At 43.0% G+C, this 15,737-nt stretch overlaps 2 protein-coding genes across 3 annotated transcripts in view; one reads left to right on the top strand and one right to left on the bottom strand.

The window, feature by feature from the left end:
- The window catches only part of LOC143031051 (BTB/POZ domain-containing protein 6-like), a 52,700-nt gene extending 52,254 nt beyond the window's left edge, over window positions 1-446 (bottom strand). For both annotated transcript variants that reach the window (XM_076194427.1, XM_076194426.1), the window contains exon 1: window positions 305-446. The gene's annotated coding sequence lies outside the window, so the exon portion shown is untranslated. The remainder of the gene's footprint in view (window positions 1-304) is intronic.
- The window catches only part of LOC143031052 (BTB/POZ domain-containing protein 6-like), a 246,509-nt gene that overhangs the window by 90,312 nt on the left and 140,460 nt on the right, over window positions 1-15,737 (top strand). The gene's annotated exons all lie outside the window — the stretch shown is intronic.

Genomic DNA, 15,737 nt, shown 5'->3' on the forward strand with positions numbered 1-15,737 from the left:
TTCCCCCAAGGTACCACATGACAATGTACCAAGCTAGTCATTGGGCTTTTACCAGCCAACTACATATTAAGTTGACATCTTAAGATAGTCAATACACATTTATCAATCAAAAACAAATATATTCAAAGTATGTATCAGCCATAGCCGATAGTGTTTTCTAAAGAATAGTTCCACAAAAAATTTCCCACATTAAACATAAAAATTAACCAAGATATGACAAGCATTATATTCGTAACATGCTTTGGCCCAGTAAAGATCATTTATTGCACATTAGGCTCATGGTAAAATCAGTGTCAATACAAACCTGTTATTGATACTGTAAATCAAGTTCAGCTTGGTTATTACTACAGTTTGATCTTGTTTACCAACACAGAGTGCAACTCAGAGAAGGTTCAGTAGGCGACTTCAGGCTGATCATAGAAGATGTGTTTTTAAGGGGTAACTTAATCAAATAATACAAACTTCCACTAGACTTGGGCTTTTAAAGATCTGTCAATTAAGCATAATTATTTAGTAAAGTCTGACAACCTGAAATGAACCACAAAATATGTAGATCTTTTGCTTAATCTATATAGGTGGCATCACTGGACCATGACGACAACTGATTGAACAGTTGCCAGTTCGAGATTTTTTCCGACAAATTGTAAATATCTGCCAAGAAGAGGCGTATTTAGCATATTTCATTTTATTTTTAAGACTTTAAGAAGCAAAATCTGTTTTACCTCCATTTACTCTTGGGTAGATTATTCCATTTGTATGTTTACTGTTTTGGAGCTATGCTCATAGAATACTGTCTCCGCTTAAACTTTACAATGAATTGGCCTAAATTATTTCTTATCTTTTATTACACTCGCAGACGTAGAATTTTCATATTAATTTATTCTAGATTTTTACTGTTGCAGTATAAGCTGAATTCACTTGAGGTAGATGATGTAGATGTAGGTATGGAGTTGTAGTCTTTATATCGACAGCTCCTCGAGGATTCTTTTTGTTTTTCTTTATATCTCACTGACTTATTTTGTTTTCTTGTGTTTCCTTTTTCTATCCACATTTTATATAGTATTTCTTTATGTTCTGTAACTTGCTTTTCTTGGTTTGTGATTCCGGGTGCCAATGATCTGTCAGAAAGACTTCATAAAGGCCAAATGTAGCTGCCTGCGTCATGCAATTTTTTCTAAATTAGTGGCCGTCGACTATGTCAGTTAACGGGGACCACCCCCGAAAACTCCTTGGGCTCATATCTCAATTCTGGTTTATTCAATTGTTTTGAAATTTTGATATGTTGTTTGTTGGTGTAAAGGAATTCTATTCTGTAAATTTCATCAAATTTGGTTTAATGGTAGCGTCTACAAAAATGATAATAATAATAATAATTTTCACTTAATTCCTTTGAATTCTTTATCATAGAAACCTTGTTCATATAGCTAAATTTTGTAGAAATTAGTTTTTCAATTTTTTATTTTGTCTTCATTTTCTTTCGAATCATATATTCGTTGAAGTATAAAATGATACCTAACATAAGTTGATCAACGTTTTTACCAATTTTGCGAGAATATTTGAAGTCCAAAAAACAATATTTCGAGATATCGGCTTCTATTTTTGTTCCTTGCCCTGCCATGTGTACTCATCTCATTGACATGAAATTTTCACATATGATTGCGTATACATTGTTGACTTATGTATTCATCTCATTGACATAAAATCTTTACATATGATTGTGTATACATTGACTTAATGGAGAATGATGAGGCACTTGATCCCTCTTTGTAAAGAAAGTATTAATCACTCATAGGTGATAAGCTAGGCAGCGATAACATACTTTCCCTTTCATCTCTGCTAGTTTTTTTCTTGGTTTGAAGAGTCTTTATGCCTTTTCTTTCTCCCTTTACCCTTCTTGAGGTTGGACATCTTCACTATTGCAAGCTTGCGTTTGCAGGTCATCTTGTAAGACGAATATAAGAGAAATATTGCAGGAACGCTCTGCGTAACACCCTCTCTGATGTCTACGTAGGTACTGAAGAGGCCTAGCTAGGAAGACCACACTCTGCGAGGAAGAGATGCCGTTTGTCGAAATTTATATAAAGAAAAAATATTTTAATGATAGTTCTACGTAGTTAGAAGCATTGAATGATAAATCATTTTCTAGCGCACGCGTCACGCTATGACGCCCAGGTCATTTACAAATGGCGTCTGGGGGAGGGAAAGAATTTAGTTTTTAGAAGAAAAAAAATCAGCAAGTGATAGTCTCGGGTAGCATGCAATGACAGACAGGGTGAGCGAATAAAACTGAAAAAGGAAATTTCAAAAATATTCATGAAAAATTCACCGGGGTGACCCCCGTTAGATAAACAATGATAGGGCAAACTATACGGCAAGTTTTATTCTAGGTTTCATTTCAGTCGATTTTCACTACACAGTAAACAGGATCGAGTAAAAGAAATGGAATAAGTTACAGCAATTAGAGTTGGGAGAAAAATTACAGTGCAGATATTGGTACATCTCACGAAAATAACTAAGATAAAAGATAAAGGACTCTACTACTTCTGCATCAACAACTGTAAAATAAAAATCACACAAACCAGTCTACATATGCTCATTTATGCCAGCCGTTGCATTCTGCCGCGGAACTGATCCTTCCTGAATATTGTTTGAATTCCTCCCTAACCAGCTTTGCTTCTTTCGCTGCCCTTCTGAGTGTCTTTTCCAAGGCAAGCATTGGTTGTCCTTGAGTAAAAGCAGCAATGACTGCAACAGCTCTGTAGGGAAGAGGCCAAACGCAGAGTATGGGAGTCCAATATATTTTACGATTCGCCCAGCAGGGCTTCTTCAGAAATAACATCGATGAAAAACATTTTACTCCTTATATAGCCCGAGCCTTGCGGGGAGAAACAAACATTAAAATGGTGTACACACAATTTGCGCAAATTGCTTGTTACTTGTAATTAAAATTGCCAATGGTTTGTTTATTGTAAAAGATCCACTATTCTGATTTATATTTTCTATGAGGGATATAAACGCCGATTCTAAACATCTACGTTTCATTGTTGTTTCAGCATTGGTTGTCCTTGGTGCCAAGTTTCAGTGATAAGGTGCCATTTTCGTCATTCTCAGTGTCCAGTGAACAAGGGAAATTGTAGTCATTCGCAAATTGCCTACGAAGTAAGTTATGTATAGGAGTACATGCCAGAACAATTACTTTAGTCTTACTGGGTGAAAGGTGTATGGGTGACTGGAAAACTCTAAATCTGTTTGCCATTATGCCGAACGCATTTTCTGCAGTTCGACGTGCTCGTGACAATGTGTAGCTAAATATGCTCATTTGTCTGCTCACGAAAAGGGAATAGCTTCATTAAATAGGTTTGCAGTGGGAATGCATCATCCCCGACCAACTCACAGGGTAGTGTTCTGTTACTGTCTGCCAGTTGTGTGACAGGTGGTGGGCCAACAGCGTTATTCTTGAGAATACCACAATGTACAGTTTCCACCAATTACCTCCATCTGAAACTCTGTCGTTTGTTCCTATATCAACATAGATCAATTCATAATTGTGTCAACCACTGCCTATTGTGTATTCCTTTATAGTTGCAATAATAAGAACCACAGTCAGTCAGACGGCGAATGATTATGTTTGCCATCAAGGGCACCCACGCAGTGAGGGACATTCTACTTTGCTGCAAATTGTTTAGCAACCTGTATCCACTCCCTGGCTTTGCGTGGCGTCTAAAAAGAATAGAGGGAGAGAGTGTGGTGACGCGGCGTTGGTCAAAGCCAGACCGGGCGTCATACAACTCGAGCTAGGCCTATATAATCGCCGAAGTTAGCAAGATGTCTCGGCCAGCCTCAGCCAGCAGCCAATCAGAAACTCGGGAAAGCTCTCCAGGGACTTCGCTGAGCCGCCAGCATCCTTTAAAAGGACGGCGTCTTACCGAAACAAACAGTTCTCCAGCAAATCGCCTCGGGCACAACATCTCCAGGCTTCAAGTGGCCCTTCGCTCCCAGCCCACGACACCCGTAGGCTCTCACCCGGCCAGACCTTCTAGCCCTGTAAACATTTAATTCATGTATACATTACATCTTGTGTGCCTTAGTTTCATTTCCCTGGCTTGTCCGGCCGTACATCCATAACAAGAGAAATCAGGTACGTAACATAATTTTCTTTTCTTTTTAGTGTTTGGACCACACATATGCGGCCTCTCCAGCTCCAGCAGTCAAAACAGAATCGTGCAGCAACGGCAACACACATGGAGCCCCTACTACACCTCTCCTGACTCCCTCTGGGACCCTGCCTCCTACCCATTCTCTGCCCCCTCGCTGCCACCAGTTTCTTCCCCGTCTCCAACACCATCTGCATCAAAGGCTTCTACTTTTCGACATGTCGTTTGTGGTCCAGGGAAGCGGAAGGAGAAAGTGGATAAAACAGACGATTTAATACAAATTGCACTAAGAAGGAACAAGACTCATTTGTGGCTTTTGGTGTGGTGGTTGGCAGCTAACTGAAAAAATAAAAACATGGACAAGCTTCAAGTAACGGTATTAGCGATGACTTATTCGTGGGTGCCTTAAACAAACTTACAGAAGACTACCACATCGCAAACCAGTGACTCAGTTGATAGGCACAGTATATTTTTTATTTTACTTCCCTTATTTTCATGCACACAACTTTAAATAATCGTTATGGAGATTGTTTTTACGGAACTAATTTTATGACGTCAATAAACTTAAGAACACTACGCATTAAAGCCTTGATTATTTACCTTCATGTCATTATCCTTGAGTATATCATAAATGGTCTGACAGGTCTCTGGAACTATGCTGCTTGTGCTTGCTCTTGATGTGCGAGTCGGGTACGCCTTGTGAATGAGCAACCTGTTGCAATGAAAAGTAGTGTTGCTTTCAGTCTGGCTCGTGCTGAGATGTTTTGCCGATTTTTTGTGTCCTGTCGTTCAGTCAGCGGTCTTACTTTGTTCAGTAATGTATGGAACACAGTCACGGGTAGTCTCGTGTAGTTTTGAAAGTTCATATTATCTTCTACAGCTAATTCGTGAAATATTTGTTGATAGCTGCCCAATGTCTGCTTACGGAGAAGCCACTGCTTTGCCCACATTCGTCTTTTCTTCCTGCCCTTCTTCATTTTAGTGGCAAAAGCCAGCACAGGAGCCCAAAGAGCATTGGCGTTGGACGGCATCTCCGTTTCATAGCTTTGATGAACCAAGTAGCGTGCGTCATTTACCCACGGCAATGAGTCACCGTTTGAGCACAGGACGGGTGAAAAGTGCGCGCTTTTCACTCTCGCGCCAGACCACCCTGACTGACTCAAAAGACGCACTGTGTGACGTGACCAAGATTGAAACGGGCGACGAAACAGAATTTTACCGATGTGTATAGAGATGTATCGATGCATGAGCAAAGCATGCAGAAAATAGTAACAATTTACAAACTTTGGGCAACTTTTGAAATGCATATTTACAAATAAATTCATCTTACCTATTGTACTTTGAGCACTGAGTTGCTAAGGTTGGCCAAGTGCGAATATGAAATATAATATCCCTGTCACCTCTAAGTTATAATAATTGCTTTAGATTTATATTCATTAAAATTATTTCCGAACTACTAGTTATTAGTTCTCTTCCCTCTACAGAGAATTTATTTGCTTAGATCCAAGTTATTCGAAAATTTAAACAGTCGATTTAAAATGTTAATTTGTTAATGCTTGAAGTTAACCTTGCATAAGTTGTTTCCAAAGCAATTTGCATTTTTCTTTTTTTTTTTCTCCAATGCTGGTGAATCTGCCTTTAATGATTAAATAAATTGTTTGGTTAGTCTTTGGGAATTGTTCCATCCGGTTAGCGGAGTTGTACTGCCAGGTGCGAGGGTAATTACCCTGTTTTAGGGTAATTTGAGAACTATCAGGGCAGAATATGAAAAAAAAAAAAACAGGATTTTAGGTTCATTTTCCCTCTCCAAAACCCACAGAATTTTAGCCATTCACTAGAGAGAGAGCGACGGAGGAATTCTGCAGTGGGGTCCGTTTCAACTTTGTCAAGAACTAGCAAAGGTGAAAATAAACGGCTAATTTTCTTCCCATAGAAGATATGTACTTGCGTGGTCGGTTGAGTGCATCACCCAACACAAGCCACTCAGGCTGAGATGTCTTGATTTTTATACTGAATAAGTATCACAGCTTCTACAGGGCAGCCTCTAGGTGTGTGTGGGGATTTTTATATATTTTTTTTACTTCCACAGTTTCTGGTAGCTATCCCACCAATATAATGTTACTCCTCCCATAAACTACAGGTCCCTTTACTAGGTACTACTAGATCAATGTATGTGGAGGAAAATCCTTCGAGAAGGACTATTAATTTATGATATGAGACATATCACAAAACAATGCATGACAGAAAAAAATATCACATGTGAAAACCACAGCTCCCCCTCCCTTCAAATAATTCAAATGTTTGGTCCCTAACTAAATCTCACTAATCCTCAGCCAGTGACCTACATATGATGCACCAGACAATCTCAGTACAATGTTGCAACATCCCTGACACACTTTGTGGCCTCAGTGGTCACGGAGTCCTCTTTGGGTGGCCAGATGACACGCTGACTGGTCTGAGGATGGATGCTGGGATGGAGCCTCACTTGAAACGAACTAAAATATATTTTTTTCAAAAGACTATTAGCCCGAAACCAGTAAGTTTTCTCATTTCTGGCCGCTGTCTTTGGAGTGTTTGTGCCCAGATCCCCGCCACCCCCCTCTCCCTCAGCTTGTGTGGTGTGAATGTGAGTGTATGTGGCGCGGACAAGGACGGGCGGTTGGCACCCCTGCGAAAGGGGGTGGGGCAAAGGGTGCGAGCGTTGGTACCCCCCAGAGGGGTGAATGTCCGCGCATCGGCGTGGGTCGACAGTGCCAAGGAAGGACCGCGCGTGTATGGAGGTGTGAACGTGAGTGTAAGGGAGGGAGACCCACCAAGGAACGGAGGGGCTAGTATTAGTAGTTAGGAGATCGGGAAATTAGCTTAGGGACCGTAACGGCGTGAGTGTTCCACGGAGGAGTAAGGACCGACCTAGAAGTAACCGAAGGAGCGGCATCATCGACACCCAAGCAAGTAAGTACCACAAGCTATCTAGGCGCCGCCGGAATTACCGTACCCAAGAATTCCAACGAGCCGTTCAAGATGGACAGTATCACCCCCCTATGGCCGTTTGACGGCAATGGAGACATCGCCGTGTGGCTTACGAAAGCGGAGTTGGTCGCCGAGGTAACGGGAGTAAAGGACGTGGCAAGTTACATCGCGCTAAACTTAGAGAGCGTGGCCTTATCCGTTTACATGGAGATGACGACCGAAAATCGAAAGGATGTGAAAAAGGTGAAGGAAAGGTTACGGGAGGTTTTTGGTGAGAGCCCTTTTGACGCGTTCTGTAAGCTACAGCGAATGCGGTGGACAGGTGAACAGGTCGACGTGTTAGCCAATGACATCAGAAGATTGGCGGGCCTGGTTAATCTCGAAGGCAACAGCCTGGAGACGGTAGTGAGAATGGTTTTCGTGAATGGGTTTCCGGATCGCATATGGGCTGGACTGCAGGAAATGAATAATGCGGCAAAGGCGAACATGGGCGAACTGATAGCCCGCGCCAGGCTCCTGACTAGGGCTAAGGATGGAGGGCCGGTTGGAGCCGTGGCTAGAGAAGGACCGCGGAAAAGGACGCACACCGCGGCGGGAGAAGGAACGCGGGCCGGGACAACGGGCAGCGGGTCTTTGGAGGAGGCAGCAACGAAAGAAGGGAAAACGGGTGAGCCCAGGGGGTGACTACAGCGGATGGCGGGGGCCGTCTCGGGCCCGTTGTTACGAGTGTCGGTGACTAGGTCACCTCGCGAGGGACTGTACAGAGGTAGAGCCTCGTCTGCTACGCATGCAATCAGCCAGGACATATGGCTCGACACTGCAATCAGGGAAACGGAAAACCGGCGGCCACTACGCAAAGGGCCGCCGAGGAAATGTAAGGACACGGTTCAGCCGTATGCCGATCGTGGATATCTGGGTGAGAGGAAGAAGCGCGAGGGCGCTGATAGATTCAGGCTGTTCAATCACGATCGTGAGGACCGACGTAGTTCAAGAGTTCAGAGAGGGAGATGTGGCCCTGATGACAATCGACGGGAAGGAGACAAAGTGCGAAGGTGACCAGGAAATTGAAATGATAGTAGAGAGTATCTCGATACAACTAACGATTCTAGAGGGAATTGACGCGGTGCTGGGAATGGATGGGATTACCCAGATTGGAGAAGTCACGTTTATCGTATATATACATACATATACCAAAGGCTTTTTCCCCCCTACATGGGAGGTAGCCAAAGAGAAAAAGGCATAGATACCACTCCCACCCATTCCATCCCCTACATACTCCACTTTCTTCCACCCTCTTCCCTCCCTCACATTTTGGCATCTCCTGGATGACGGGTCATCCCTTTATCTCTCCCATTGCCCTGGGTCAGAAGCAGTGTCGCAATATACAGCATGTCCACAGCAAGGACGCTTTATTAATTCGGCGACCCCCTCTCTCTGTCCCCTCATACACAAAAGACGGTGAGAAATCCCCTTGGGCTGCATCAATTTATTTCTCGTACATACTCCCTCACCCCCATCCCCTACCCACTCCCCTTCATGCATTACGGCATCATCCATACACAACCCTTCTCCATTCACCCCTATCTTCTGTCCTCTCCCGTCCTTCCTCAACAGACATTCCTCTCTTTCGTAATGCCCGTTTTACCCCATGCATCAATCTCATCCTAGGACGCCCCCTCACATTCACTCCTTTCACCTCTGCCTTCCACGACTCTACTAGTAATCTTTCTTCACTCATTCTTTCCATGTGTCCAGACCATCCTAGTACTCTTCCATTAACCCTATCTCCCAACTCCCTTTCCACCCCTGTTCTCCTCCTGACTTCATTTCTCACTCTATCTAGCCAAGTAACCCCTATCATACTTCTCAGGCATTTCATCTCAAACACATTCAAACTCCTTCTCTCTTCCTTTTTTATGTTTCATGTTTCTGCCCTATACAGTGCTGTCGGCACAATCACTTCTTCATATCTTTTGGCGAATTATGTCTTAATTGTATTAAGACATAATTCGCAAAAATGAAGAAAAATAATGAAAAGTCGGACTCGCAAGGAAACTGCGAAGCAGAGTCATCTGGTAACGACATGACGAACCCCGATGTAAACAAACAACCAGCCACGCCGCTCGGTACGAGGCGATATCACGAAGATGCTTTTTTCTGGATTCAATAAGTATGAAAGTAGGAGTTTAAGCCGTATCTATCTTGGAGATAGAGAGGGAATGAGCAAGAATTGGATACGGTGGGAGAATGAAATTATGGAATTAAAAAACGAAATCGTTGGTTTAATGGACTGCCTAGCGCAAGCAAACGTTGACATCTCTGACCTGAAGTGAACTAACTTGGACCTGAGAAAAGACATTAAAGAAAAAAAAACATATTAGAGAGCTCAAAAATGATAATGAAAAGAAGAGAATTAATGATACTACAAATAGCGAAAACTTAGAAACAGAGGTAAATAACAAAAAACAAGAAATAACTGAAAAAATCGAAGAGAACTTAGGTGAGGAAAGTATCCAAAAGATTAAGAAATGGAAGGAAAGCATTGAAAATAAGGAAATTGTTTTCAAAGAAATAGTCCAACAACAAATGGAGGAAAATACAAAAGACACAGTTATCCAAGTAATCAACGAAAATGCAAATTGGGTCAGAGACACAGTAGATAAGAAATGTATTGTGGTATATGGGCTAAAAGAAATACATGGTTTGAAGAGATACATGAAAGAAAAAGAAGAAAAGAGACAACAATAGAAATCTTAAAAGAATTTCATGAGGGAGTCCAAGATTCAGCTATAGACTTTGAAGAAACATAGAATTTGGTCGCTATTCTTAGGATAGAAATCGACCCCTAAAGATAAAACTAAGATCACAAATGGCAGTAGACATATTTGAAAAAGTAGGTAACTTGTCAAGGAGTGAAAAATACAATAAGATACGGATAAAAAGAGAAATGAGTACTGAGGAATTAGAAGAAGACACTGAGAGAGGAAGTAGAAAAAAAAAACGAGAAGAGAACGGAGACAGAAAGCAAGGAATTCCATTGGAGAGTAATCGACATGAGACTGAAGAAATGGTACATCAGAATGGGCGAACCAAAGACAGAAAAATAAATGAATAAATAAAAAGAAAATTGAAAGTGGCCTATACCAACATTGACGGATTAATTTCAAGACTAAATGAACTTAATGACTACCTGCTAGAAGAAAAGCCAGACATAATGGGAATTGTGGAGACTAAACTAAGGGGCCAAATACCATCCATCGATGTTGGAAATGGACCATATAATTACTGGATTAAAAACAGAGACAAGAAACAGGGAGGTGCAATGTTCTTGGCCAAGAAAAACTTGAATGTGACGAAAATAGCGGAGGGCAAAGGTAATGTAGAGCTGATCATGATAAAAGTCGAAGATAAGAACAGGAAAAGTAGAAGGTTTGTGGTAACTTATGTGCCCCCAAAAACGAACGCTTGGAAAGAAAATGAGCATACGAAAATGTTAGAAGATACAAGGTAATCATTGAACGAGATACTAATGGGCGGGGGTAATCTAGTAATTATTGGGGACTTCAATTGCAAAGAAATTAGTTGGGAAAACATGAGAGTGCGAGGAGGAGACGACCTATGGGGTAATGTACTACTAGATATGACCATGGAATACACAATGACGCAGTGGGTCAGTGAAAACACCAGATACAGAAATAACGAGGAGCCGTCGAAACTAGATTTAATATTTACAACGGAACCTGAAATTGTGGATATAACCCATTACAAGACACCAATTAGAAAGAGTGACCATATACTCATTGAAACTGAACTAAAGGATTACAAAGGTGGAGCATGCCGACAGGAGACCTTTTGGTCCATATCTAGGTCGGAGGCGAAAAAATCCTAATAATAAATAAATAAAAACTATAATAATGTAGGTATCAAATAAAATACATAAACAAACGCATAGGCACAGTCAAACAACAAACAGGTAAATAGTAAATAATAGTAAATTGACATATAGCTAATAATAAATGAGAATCAAACTGACAAATGATAACAAAACAAAAACAAATATAAAATAAATGATAATCATTACAACATTTTGCTTAGGTGTTTATCTAAATGATTTTTAGAGCTTCGAACTGAACTACATTGCACTGCCTCTGCAGGAAGTTTATTCCATTCATTAACTATACGGTTGGTGAAGTTGTTTCTACCCACTTCCAAATTGAATCTATTTCCGAACAGATTGAGACCATTGTTTCTTGTCTGATTCTCATTCAGTGTGAACATTTTGTCACTTTTGATGTTGCCAATTCCCTTTAGAATTTTAAAGACCTGTATCAAGTCACCTCTGAGATCTACTTTTTTTTTATTTTTTTTTTATTTTTTTTTTTAGGGAAAACAGATTCATATATTTTAGTCGACTGTCGTATGATTTATTTTTTATATTTGGAATCAGTTTTGTGGCTCGCCGTTGTACTTTTTCCAATCTGTCAATGTCTTTAATGAGATTCAGTGACCATACAGAAACAGAATATTCCAAATGTGGACGAACTAACGATTTATATAGCTTGTTAATGAGTGATGGACTTTTGAAGTCAAAAGATCGCGCAATCAGTCCTAGAATCTTATTTGCTTTCTCAGAGGCTGAAATACAATGCTTGGATGATTTGAGATCGTTACTGATAATTACGCCGAGATCTTTTTCACTATCCACTTTTGTTAACGAATTTCCAAATAACTTGTAATCGTACTTACTGTTGTTTTTACCTATGTGCATTACCTTGCATTTACTCGTGTTAAATTTCATTAGCCACTTTTCAGACCATTGCTGTAATTTATCTAAATCTTCTTGAATATCTAATTGGTTTAAGTGATCATTTGCCATTCCGCACAGTTTTGTATTATCAGCAAATTTGGAAACAGTAGATTTTAGTCCATGGTCTATATCATTTATACATACTATGAATAGAAGTGGCCCTGAGGAACTCCACTTGTAACATTTTTCCATCAAGAAGTTTTTCCATTTAAAACAACTCTGTTTTCGACCATTCAACCAATTACTAGTCCAACTTGATAGGCTACCACTTATTCCGTGTAAAGCTAATTTAGTAAGTAGTTTTTCGTGTGGGACGGTATCAAAAGCTTTTGCAAAGTCTAGATATACCAAATCTATATTGTTTCTTTTGTCATAATTCGAGATAACTGTATTGTAGTATTCGAGTAAGTTAGTCACGCAAGAACGTTTCCGTCTGAAACCATGCTGGCTATCATTTATCAAACGGTTACTTTCTAAATGATGTTCGATAGCATCTCTAATGATAGTTTCCATTATTTTTCCTACGATTGAAGTCAGATTTATAGGCCTATAGTTATTAGGTTTCTTTTTGTCACCTTTTTTGAATATGGGAGTAACGTTAGCTAGTTTCCATTCTCTTGGGACATCTCCGGATATGATGGATTTCTTGAAAATAATTTGTAATGGAACAACAATCTCATTTTTTGTTTCCTTTATGATTCTTGGATGCCAACCGCCAGGCCCTGGTGTCTTATTAACTTTGAGTTTGTCTATACACCTTTTAATTTTTTCTTTTGTTATATTTACCGTAGTAAGTTTACCCTAGACTTTTCACAGGTTTCAGTTTGGAGCTCACTTTGAGGTGTTTCGTTTACGAATACCGAGCTAAAATAATTGTTTAAAATGTTACATTTTCCTTCATTTGAATATTCAAGTTGACCGTCGTCATATAATAGTGGACCAATGTGATTCCTAACCTTTTTTTTTTTTATCTCTAATGTAACTGTAGAATTCTTTGGGATTCTCTTTGGATTTATCAGCGATATTCATTTCATATTTTCGTTTTCTTTTTTTATTGTCTTTTCTAAATCTCTCTGTATTGATACATAACTTTCATAGTCATTAGATGCACCCGAGCACTTATATTTCTTATAAGCCTGTCCCTTTTTAGCAATATTTGTTCCGAAGAATACAAACTCTTCGGTACACCTTACCCAAGGATTACTTCGCGTAAGCCAGAGTTTCTACCACTAACACTGTGTGTTGTTTGAAAAACGCCTCACTCCGTGGGTCTGGGCAACCATTATCCTCGGTAAGGGGCCCTCCTGGGGCAAGGGGGGACCCCCCCTTCCCCCACAAGCATAGGCCGCTAAAGCACCATTGTCTTCGTAGTAACGAAAGAGTCAACATCTCTCACGCTACGGTTAAAGTTTCTTAAGTTTGTTTGGGGAATGGTATTCCCCTCTATATTCTAGTGCAATGCTTTGATTTTCGTACTCCACGGGCACGATCGGCGCCATTCCCGGCCTCTGTAGATTGTGACGAAAATAGGGCAACCTGCTTCGGCCATCGCAACCTCCCAGCGGCTTCCTTTGTTTTGAGCGTTCTGTATCGAAGCCATCCGCTCGCCTGGAATTTCTTGAGCGCCCTCTTCCTATCCCTTCATTTCCTTAGCCTCCACCGAGTATTCTACGCTTCTCTGTAAGTATGGAGTCTGGTCATAGTGTTGTTGTTCGAAATAGGGTGTGTGCCTTCGCCAACGGAGAATTTCTCTGCCGGGCTTCTCTCCCGCCAGCCGACGCGGACCCTCATGCTTGGTGTGTTCGCTGTAGAAAGATGGAGTGTTCCCCTTCATCCCCTTGTGCCACGTGCGCTCAATGGGATGATAAGCAGTGGTCCGCGTATTTCCATGCTCACAGGAAAGTGCATGCAAAGAACAAAAGACGCAAGCAGGGAAGATGGCTTCCCCCCTCACCCGAAACAAAGGGAAGGCATACTACGCCTGCGGAGGACACGGGCAGTTCTCTCCCTCCTCCAAAGCGTGGTAGACGGAAAGGTTGTACAACATCGGCCTCGAGTCAGCCTCAGGCTAAGTTGGCTCCTATTCCGTCACCCAAGGTGGTTAGCTTCGACGGGCATGCGCCTCTGGCCCCCGCGAACTATTCCCCGGGTACGAGATTTTTCCCGGATACGTCAGCGGCCGTCCCTCCCGCTGCGTTTTCCGGCAGCTTAAACCCCACACGGACAAAGGACCCGACTTCGGAGCCAAAGAGCGCTCTGGCCTCTTTTTCTAATCGGGAGTCTCGCAGTCCACCTTCAATCCAGCGTAAGACGAGCCGGGTCATCAACGGAACCCTTTCTATGCCCGGTGGGCAGGAGGCCTGAGGTGTACCCACGCGCGCGTTAGTCGCGGATAACTCCTCGTCCAGAGGTGGCAGTCTCCCCTTGGAGTCTCCCGGAACATCCGCACCCAGGCGGGACTCGCCAAGCGGGCATTCCCAGGACCTCCTCCCCCACTCTGTGTTCACTCGTTACGACACTCAAGGAACAGATGGAGGAACAACGGGAATTTTTCCGCGCTTCTCAAGCTCAGTTCATGCACCACCCGGAAGCTCGTCAGGACTCACCACCCCTAAGGGTCCCCCTCGACCATCTTCCGCGTGATCAGAACCCCCCTGAACCCATCAGCGACAACGCGGGAAGCGCGAGGTTCCTCCCTGCCCATGCAGATCCCTCCTACGACGACGACGATATCCACAGCGCCGTAGGGGGTGGGGGTGGGGGACACGCTCCCTTTCCCCTTCCGATTCCCAGTTGGAATCCCCGATGGTGGTCAAACCTTCCTTCTCAGACATCCTCGCGAGAGTTCGAAGGGCCAATCGACTGGGCCCCCCGAAAGAAGAGGAAGCCACATTCGAGTCCGAGATCTTCATGACGGGCAACTCTCAGAGAGCGCAGCCTCCTCCAATCCACCTTCCATGGAGTACGCAGACAGCGAGAGCCATGACCCAAGCCTCCGACGCTCTCGCAAAACGGACAACTGAGAAGGCGCGTTGGCTTCCGGTTCCAGTGGAACACCAGAAGCGCTTCTACGCCCCATCGGGGACAACCCTCGGTGCAGCCTCGATCCCGGCCAGGTTACCAGAGCTGGTTAAAGCGGACGCGGAATCGCTACGCAGAAAAAACGTCCTCCTCTCCGGCAGGGAAGTCAGCGACCACATTCAATCACTGGCTCTGTCCCTGGCGGTGAACTCCTGGCTAGAACGCCTCCTTGCCTCGGTAAGGGAGTTCTTACCCGAACTACAACCCCAGGAAGAATGCGACCTCCAGGCTCTATTGGAAAGCGCGAGCAGAGCCCTGAAGCATCAGGCTTCCTGTCTCTCAACGTCCTGGGCCAACATCGAGTCCCGCAGGAGAGACACCATCCTCGGGGACCCCAGTGACCCCCTCCTCAGAGAGATTTATGCTCCTTTGAAGAGGGCCCCTCCCCTTCTTACCCACACGCTGATTCCCCCGGAAATGGTGGACTCAGCAATCCATAACGCATACCAGTTGATGCACAACAGAGCCATCGAGAGAACAGCCGTCCCTAGCTCGAGGCCAAGGACCACCCCACCATTGACCCCTCGGTCCTCTCAGACGCAGAGGCAGCCTTTTCATCTCCCTAAGAGGGAAGACAGGCCACCCCCCTATTCGAAGTCGAAAGCACAGACAGGAAAGCCCCTCCCCTTTCCCAATAGAGAACAGGGCCGCAAACATCAGAGAGGCTCCGGACCCCACCGCAGGAAATTCTAGGAACTCGCCTGCCCTCCCGCACAGGATAGGAG

Source organism: Oratosquilla oratoria, chromosome 12, assembly GCF_046742065.1.
Source record: "Oratosquilla oratoria isolate Oo_2021 chromosome 12, ASM4674206v1, whole genome shotgun sequence".
Lineage (NCBI taxonomy): Eukaryota > Metazoa > Arthropoda > Malacostraca > Stomatopoda > Squillidae > Oratosquilla > Oratosquilla oratoria.